Genomic DNA, 7,712 nt, shown 5'->3' with positions numbered 1-7,712 from the left:
TCCTGATATCTCAGCGTGGAGAAGAGCTGATACTTTTAAAACAATTGCATGTTTAAAAATACATGTTTCAGTCATCTCCAGCAGCCTCATGCTAACAGGATAGAGCTGTTCCAGCAGCACAAAAAAGAGAAGGTTCCATTATCAGACACTTCAGCTATTTCCCCTGGCTAGTCTAGAAAGAGAATATCAAAATCACTGAAGTGCCCTGGGCAGACATTTTATAGCTGTGCAGGCTATTTCATTGCTGGAAGCAAGTCTATAATAGACTTTTAAGCATCATTCAGCCTGAATTATCTGCCTAAGACATGTACATAAATCTTGCTATATTACACAACATTTTTTGCCCCCTTTCTTGAATTTTAGTTCTCCAGCTCAAGTTCTAGAAAAGGAGCAAATTAGTTTTCCTTCAGTTACTCATCAAAGCCAGTGGGATGACGGAGTTATGCCAGGAATTTTTGGCCCAGTTTATCATATTCAGGGGAGTGAAATTCTATCTAATGAAGTGGGAGAGGTGTTACAGAATGAGGAGGCAGTAGCTGACTTATTATTACTCATTTCACCTTGCCTGATTTTATGTCATTTATCTGCATGTGCTCTACACTGTTGTAGGACCTGGATGATCCATTGAGACTCATCTTCACACTTTGCTTCTGAGGGAGGCTCATATCCTAATGATGGGCCATTAGGAAAAGGATTTTAAGCACATTAATTCCTAATTCCAGCTCCAATTTCCAGCTGTTTCACATAGGCATAGTGCTTGAGGGGGGATCAAACCCCACCGTGCCTGCTGGGGCACTTCCCACTGTGAGTGCTGCAGCTCCAGTGTTCGCACAGCAAAACCAGGATGAAATATGGAAAACATGCCCAAGGCAGGGAACAGAGCTGAGACCCACCTGTCTGGATGAATGCCCCAAGCATCAGCCTGCAGGATTTACCTTCAATACCTGTCCTCTCTTACTTTGTGAAATCTCTCATTCTCCTCTCGTGAGGACATTGACTCAGGAATAGACATGGTCTCACCTGAAATTTCAAAGGTAGCTTAGAAGTTGAGTGAAAGTCTTAGAAGTTGAGTGAAAATTGGCAGCTGTTGGAGGAGAGACCTCTGAATTATAGCCCCACACAAGGACAGGAGGTGCCAGTTCCGAGCACGCACCTGGAGGGCAGCAGTCACCTGGCCAGACAGCTCATGGCAGCTCAGAATTGCTGAGGATGGAGATTATGAGGAAGAAGTTGTCACCGTGTGGGCTAGAGGGCAGAAGACACAAACTCAAGGAAAACTGGGTCTTATTAGTTCTGCTACACCAAAACCTATTTAATGTTTTCTTTCTGGCTGCTGCCTATAGGTTTTAGTTTCATTATAGTTGCTGCTGGTGTCAGTTTTTCCAGGAGTTCTCAATGTCCCTGTGCTGCTGCTAAGCTGAAGCAGAAGCCATCTATACTCACATATATGTAAGCAGAGCTGTCCAGATTTGGTGTAGGACAGTCTGGTGGATCTATTCCTAGCAAATTGTGGAGCATGAGAAGTGATATTTGGGAAATTTTGTCATTGAGGCTGTGAGGCAGTGCTGCTTACAGTCCCATTCCCACTGAAGCTGGTGCCTGTGTGTAGGAATGTGGTCCCCTAATCTATTGCAGGAAAGAAGATGCTTCTTTTTACTGGTAGGATGGAGCAGAGAAGAAATGTAAGTCCATTGTCTGCCTGCTGAGCTGTGACCTGACCATGCACTAATTGGATCACAACAGCTTCAAGTCCTACGCGAGGGCCCTCGGAGCGTGGAGTGTCCATAATGGCTCAGTGGCCAAGAGCTGCCCATGGTTAGTGTGCCAACAACTGAACTAATCTTCCTCCCTGGAGTCAGCACACCTGAAGGTGTTCAGGTGACATCTCTGGAGCCTGAAGGTCACTGCTGATGTCCTGCAGCATCAACGCTGGAGGAACACATTCTTCTAGCGATCCAACACCACCATCAACACTGGAAGGACAAGCTCCTCAGCCACCCATCCTTTCCTTTTAGATGAGAAGAGCAGCAGATCCTGCCAGGGGTGAGAAGACAAGTTTCTGTCCATAAATGATCAGACTGCCAACAGAAATCCCAGGCAATCTGTAGCAGGGTTTGCACGATGCTGACAAATGCCCACTGGGAGCATGGCTGCCACCACCACCTCATTCTGCAGAGGCCATCGACAGCTGTCAGATAATAACAACTTGGGATAATTAGTGTCCTAAAGGGCTTGAACTGAGGGCTCAGAAATGAAAAACAGCATTAGAGAGCAGCTATTGCCTCCTCACCCCTCGAGACTGGTTGTGCACGTTGAGCTCAACAATAACCTTAATAAAAAGCAATCCTAAGAAAAGCAATATAGCAGGCTAAATTGCCTCTGCTGCGTCTTGGGCTTACATTTCATTACAAATACCTTCATACTCAGGGTATGGTCTTTTAAAGTCATCAACACAAGTCCTGAAGTCCTTTCTCAGTTTTCACTCATACTTCGGATTCTTCCTCATTAACTTCAGTGGATGACTCTTTGTCTGACTGGAAAGTGAAAGGGGGTCTTGGGATTTGAACTGCAGGGAATTTTGCTTAAGTAAGCAGCAAGAAACTTGGCCATGATAACAACCTTTTTCTTTTTTTCTTTTCCCCAATTTTTTCATGTTGCTTTTCTGACAGCTCTGAAAGAGTGGGAGGAAAGCCGTTAGGACTCGCCACGTTTTTGGCTTGTTTTTGAGGACTTGTGAAATGTTTTTCTTTTGAATTTCTAAGCAGAAAGTCATTTCAACTGAAAAGCCATCATATCTCATTTAGAAAATGTCAATTAACACTGGTAGGGGCATTTTTCTACTAAACCAACATGAAGTTATCAGGGTAAGTACCAAAACATTTAGGTCAACAAAAATCTAGCCTTTGTTTTTGATTATAAAGGCCGCAGAAGTTTTAACTGAAATTTTTGCCCTGCTTTAAATTGAAAGTTTGGCTAAATCATTCCCATAGAGACTGTGTTCAAACAAGGACATGTTTACATATCTGCCTCTGATCATACAAGATAATGATGGATTATGGGATGTGCTGGCTTTCCGGCCCCCGAGAGTGGTGTGTCCTCCCCACAGTCCTGTCCCTCACCAGAAACATGGACTAAGATAAGAGCAGCTTCACTCCTTTCCTGACCTCAGGAAAAAAAAAAAAAGCTTTTTTTTTTTTTTTTCTCGAGGAGAAAACGAGACCAAGGGCAAAACTGTATTTCAGCACTTCTGGACACTGCAGAGAGGCTGCCCCAGTTTTATCAACAGAAGGTGAAGTGTTGCATGGAAAAACATAATCGGAAAAAGTTTACTTTAGTCTATTTTGAATTTGGTTTAAAAATCACCAAGAGGTTACTGGAAGTCAGCAAAACTGTAGGCAGATTTATCTAAGATGAAATAAAGAGTGGCCCGCTCTGGAAATGGGTTATGCAGGTGTAGGGAAGGCAGTCAGCAATCACAGGTGTCTGGGACAGGAGACGCTCATGGGAGGGCCACATTGCCTAGGGAAATGCAGAAGAGTGACAAAAAGCTGTTGCAGGGCAATAACAGCATAAAACTAACACAGCCATGTCTGCAATTGTCATCTGAATATGGTTAACATTTCCTCTCCTTTACCTGTGGTTTTAACCTCAAACCTCTTTTATCCTATTCTGTGCAGCTGTACTGCTGCTTCACAGACCCCTCTGCTCTGCCAAAGGGACTCCGAAGAAGCTGTGGCAGAAATGACCAGGCATCCTGAGAAGATGCCCACGTGAATCTTCACAAAGGAAGTCCCTTTACATACACCACAATGTAATAATGTGTAATAATGGACATCGGCCCTCGCTCAGCCTCACTTAATGACCCATAACTGAGTGAATAATTCATTCAGCGCCTAGAGATCTCTCGTGGAGACTTGTTTTACCACAGGGCCCTGGGGAATGAAAACAGCAATAAAGTTCCAGCTTTTAACCCATCCATTTACAAAGCCTCCTGATATTATTGCATCCATGATCAATTTAAATGAACTTGTTGGAGGTTTACTAGTGGCCTTCCTGTATTTCATGCCTCAGCGCATATTTTTTTTCAGAGCATTTACAGCTTTTACTTATTGTTAGTTTGAAGGGAATAGAGAATTCTCACCTCAAAGTCACACTTTAATTGTCTCTAAGAAGAGCCTGTCTGAAACCCAGCCCTCTTGGAGTCACTGATGTCATTTATTATCCAGTAAACTCTTTTAGGCTTTGGGACAGGTTAATACTCCTCAGGATCAGTACAATTTCTCTTAGGCTTGTGTTACTGTGTTTATATGAGGTTCTTCATTTTGCTTTGGCAGCAGAAATTCTTTTCTGCATTTGCAAATTAAAAAAAAAAAAAAAAAAAAAAAAAGCCTTCCTAAGCTGGATCGCTTTGCAGCTGTGAAAACCTATAATAACTTCAGTCGGATTACAACTACATCAAAGGTATTATATATCCCTGAGTAACATATTTACTGGGCTTTTCAACAGCTGTATAATTAGCTCTGGATGACTTCTTTTTTCCTCCACATCTTTAAATATCCATATTCCTAATTCACAGATATTCAAAGGGAAGGTGGTTTTCATTCCCTTTCACAGAAGGTGTGCAGCCCACCAGATTTTTTCCTTAGCTTTTTTTTTTTTTTTTTTCCCCTCAGAAGCAAAAATAGGCTTCAGCTTCCGTGTCCCCTGGTAACCAGACCCAACGTGTCCATCACCCCTCCTGGCTCACTGTGGCTGCCTGATTGATGAGAGAAGCGGTTCAGGCAGGGGACCGGGACAGAGTCCTTTGTGGCATCCCCCAAGGGGACAGCTCAGCGGCAGCAGCTGTCCCCAGAGCCGGTCGCAGCCCCCTCGGACAATAGGGGGTGGCAGAAGGTGAGGAAAACGCTCGTGCCTGCACAGGGAGGAATAAAAGCTCCATATGTGCCGGGCCCAGCAGATGCTCCTGCGGGGTGACCCCTCCGCCTTCCACCGGCAGCATCTCCATCAGCGGCACCGACAGCTCCCGTTCCCAAGGACATTCCCAGGGACATTCCCAGGCACATGGCCAGCCAGGGTCGCTGTCGCAGCCCATCACACGGCGGCAGCTCTGGGGAAGGGACAGCGCGTGGTGCCAAAACCCTTCTCCCACCGCACACGTCCGCTGTCATTCCCTTGCAGACGCTCTTTTTTGTTATGCAATTGCCTTTATTCTGGGAACAGGAGGGAAAAGAGGCTTTAAAATTCTCTTTAAGGCTAGCTGAGTTGTCTTTCCAGATTTTTTTTTCTTTGCCCTGTGATGTGTAGCAGAAGGCAGTGCTTGAGTGTTGATGTGGAGGGAAGTTTCTTCCCCCCATGAGAATACATCACAACCTGCTGGTTTATGTTGTGCTGATTGCTCATTCCCATGGCCACGACGGCAAGGGAAGGAGTGAGAAATGCTTTTACACGTCCTCAGTAGAAATGCTGATTTCCTCTTTTAATTTTTTTTCTCGGCTAATGGGACTTTGAACTCAGTTTTCTCCTTAGAACGATTTCCTAATGCGAGCTCCTAGCCTGGAATTGTCTGTTCCCAGTGGCCTTGCGATGTGTTGGCTGGCTGGCTCTGATGCGCAGGAAAGACCCAGCTGGCTGAGCACTTTCAGGACAAACAGATAAGACAATCTACTATCTGATTTTATGAGAGCCATTTCCACTCTGCAGAATTTTTAAAGCAGCAAGCCCTTAAGAAGTGTATTCTGAGTGGGATACCTGGGAGAATTGCACACACATTTCCTGTCAGCAGCCAGAGAATAGTGTCTAACACCTGCTATGAAGAGCTTGAAATATATTCTTAAATGGCTTGATTGCTCTGCATTTCCCCTGAGATGAGATGAGACGTTATGGCGCAGTTTCTTTTCTGTGAGGAGATGACTGCAGACACTTCTCCAGTGGAGCTCCCTTGCAGCCTGGCTGAGCCTGTGCTCACTCATGCTTATCCCCCTGGAATTGGAGCCTGGGCTTGCAATCCAGCTCATGCTCACCGGGACCCTCAAGACCAGCAACGGGGAGGCAGCAGACACAGGCCAAAGGCAATTTAGGGCAGGATCCTGACATAGAAGGGTTTACAGAGCAGGTTGAGAGCAGGGATAAACACCAGTCAAGAACCCCCTCAAAGTGTCCTTGCTGTAAGCACACACCTGTGGCTCTGCAGTGTCTGTTCCTCCTCTGCATCACACTTGGGAAGCCAGCAGCAATAGAGACCTGTTTTGCAGGAGAAGTGCAAACACCCACCTTGGTTTCCTGGCTCAATCTGCTTTTTTGGAGCACCCTGCTACTCCCATGCAGGGGCACTGCAGTGTCATCAAGAGGAAATCCTCCCACCCCTGGCCAGGTGAGAGCCAGCATCCTTTGGGGGTGGCTGAACACACTTTCCCCAGCCTCTGACACTCTACCAAAGCTGCTATGACACAGTAAATATTCAGCCACCCAAGCACTGGATGGGTAAATCAGAGAGCCTCCTAGGCAGCACCTCCCAAGAACTCAAGCCTCAGCCTCTTTGGTGCACAGCAGGTGGGAAGGAGGGGTGCTGAGAGTGAGACACACCTTTAAAGGGGATCTTTTTATTTCAGCATCTCAGATGGAGCACATTTCCAGCCATTACCTTGCAGTCCTTGCACTCCTCTGTGCCAGCTCACCCCACCAAACACCCACGCTGTGGGCTGGTTTATGGTGTTCTTAGAGGAACAGCTGGTTCTCAGGGGTTTCAGCTGGACGTGGTGGGAGATGGGAGCTTTCTGCCCCATAGAAAAGACAGTGCAATCCAATATCAATTTCATTCGAAAAGAAAACCTCGGTGATTTTCTACTGCAGAGTGTTTGTGTTTTGAGATACCTGAATATATACTCTGCAAAGGAAAGAAGGAGTCTATTAGGTATGTAAATATTAATATTTATGAAATAAATCCTGAAGTTTCAGCTCTTCTTTGGTTGTGGATGTCTTGAAGCTTATTCCATGGAGGATAATGTTTTTCTGCTAATAGGTAAAATGGTGGAAAAACCAGGACAGGCAGAAACTCATTTAGCATTTCAATTAACAGGGAAAAGGCCCTGGAATTTGAGTAGCAATTTTTTGTAGCTTTCAATGAATATTTTCAAAGCTTTCTCAAATAATGTACTTTTCTTTGAACTTCCATTGCTGGAAGTTGCCCAGGAATTTCACACCGATAACAAGCCTCTCTCCTCACTGCCACTCCAGTACTTGCAGGATGGCTCAACTGGGATTCCTCATCCCTGTCTCATGTTCCCTGTGATTTTGTGTGGACCCTTCCCTCCTTGCAAAGGCAGCTGGACCTGGGTGCTGCAGTCAGGCTGCTGGGATGCCAAGTTCCACAAACTCCAGGCTTACAGAGTGTATTTTGCTCTTGCAAATTAAAAAATGCAAACAAATGCAAACAAAAAAATGAAAAAGGGCAGGTGTAAGGATGTGTTTATGGGACAGCTACAGGCCTTCTCTAATTATTTTCTGGTGTGTGGAGGAGTAAAAACTGATCCTTGCATAAGCTTTTTGCAAAATGGAATTGATCCAAAATGTCCTTACTTAGGGGTCCTTCCATCTGGCAACAACAGGAAAATTTATCCTAGATTCTGTCAGTCTCCATGAGAAGGCTCTGTCAAACATATGTGATGATGACAAAACTGCACAATTCAGTTTTACCCACGCTTCCTGGTCAAATG

The sequence above is a fragment of the Motacilla alba genome, chromosome 5 (assembly GCF_015832195.1).
Source record: "Motacilla alba alba isolate MOTALB_02 chromosome 5, Motacilla_alba_V1.0_pri, whole genome shotgun sequence".
Classification (NCBI taxonomy): Eukaryota; Metazoa; Chordata; class Aves; order Passeriformes; family Motacillidae; genus Motacilla; species Motacilla alba.
The sequence above is the reverse complement of the archived record's forward strand: the minus strand, read 5'-3'. Positions refer to the sequence as shown.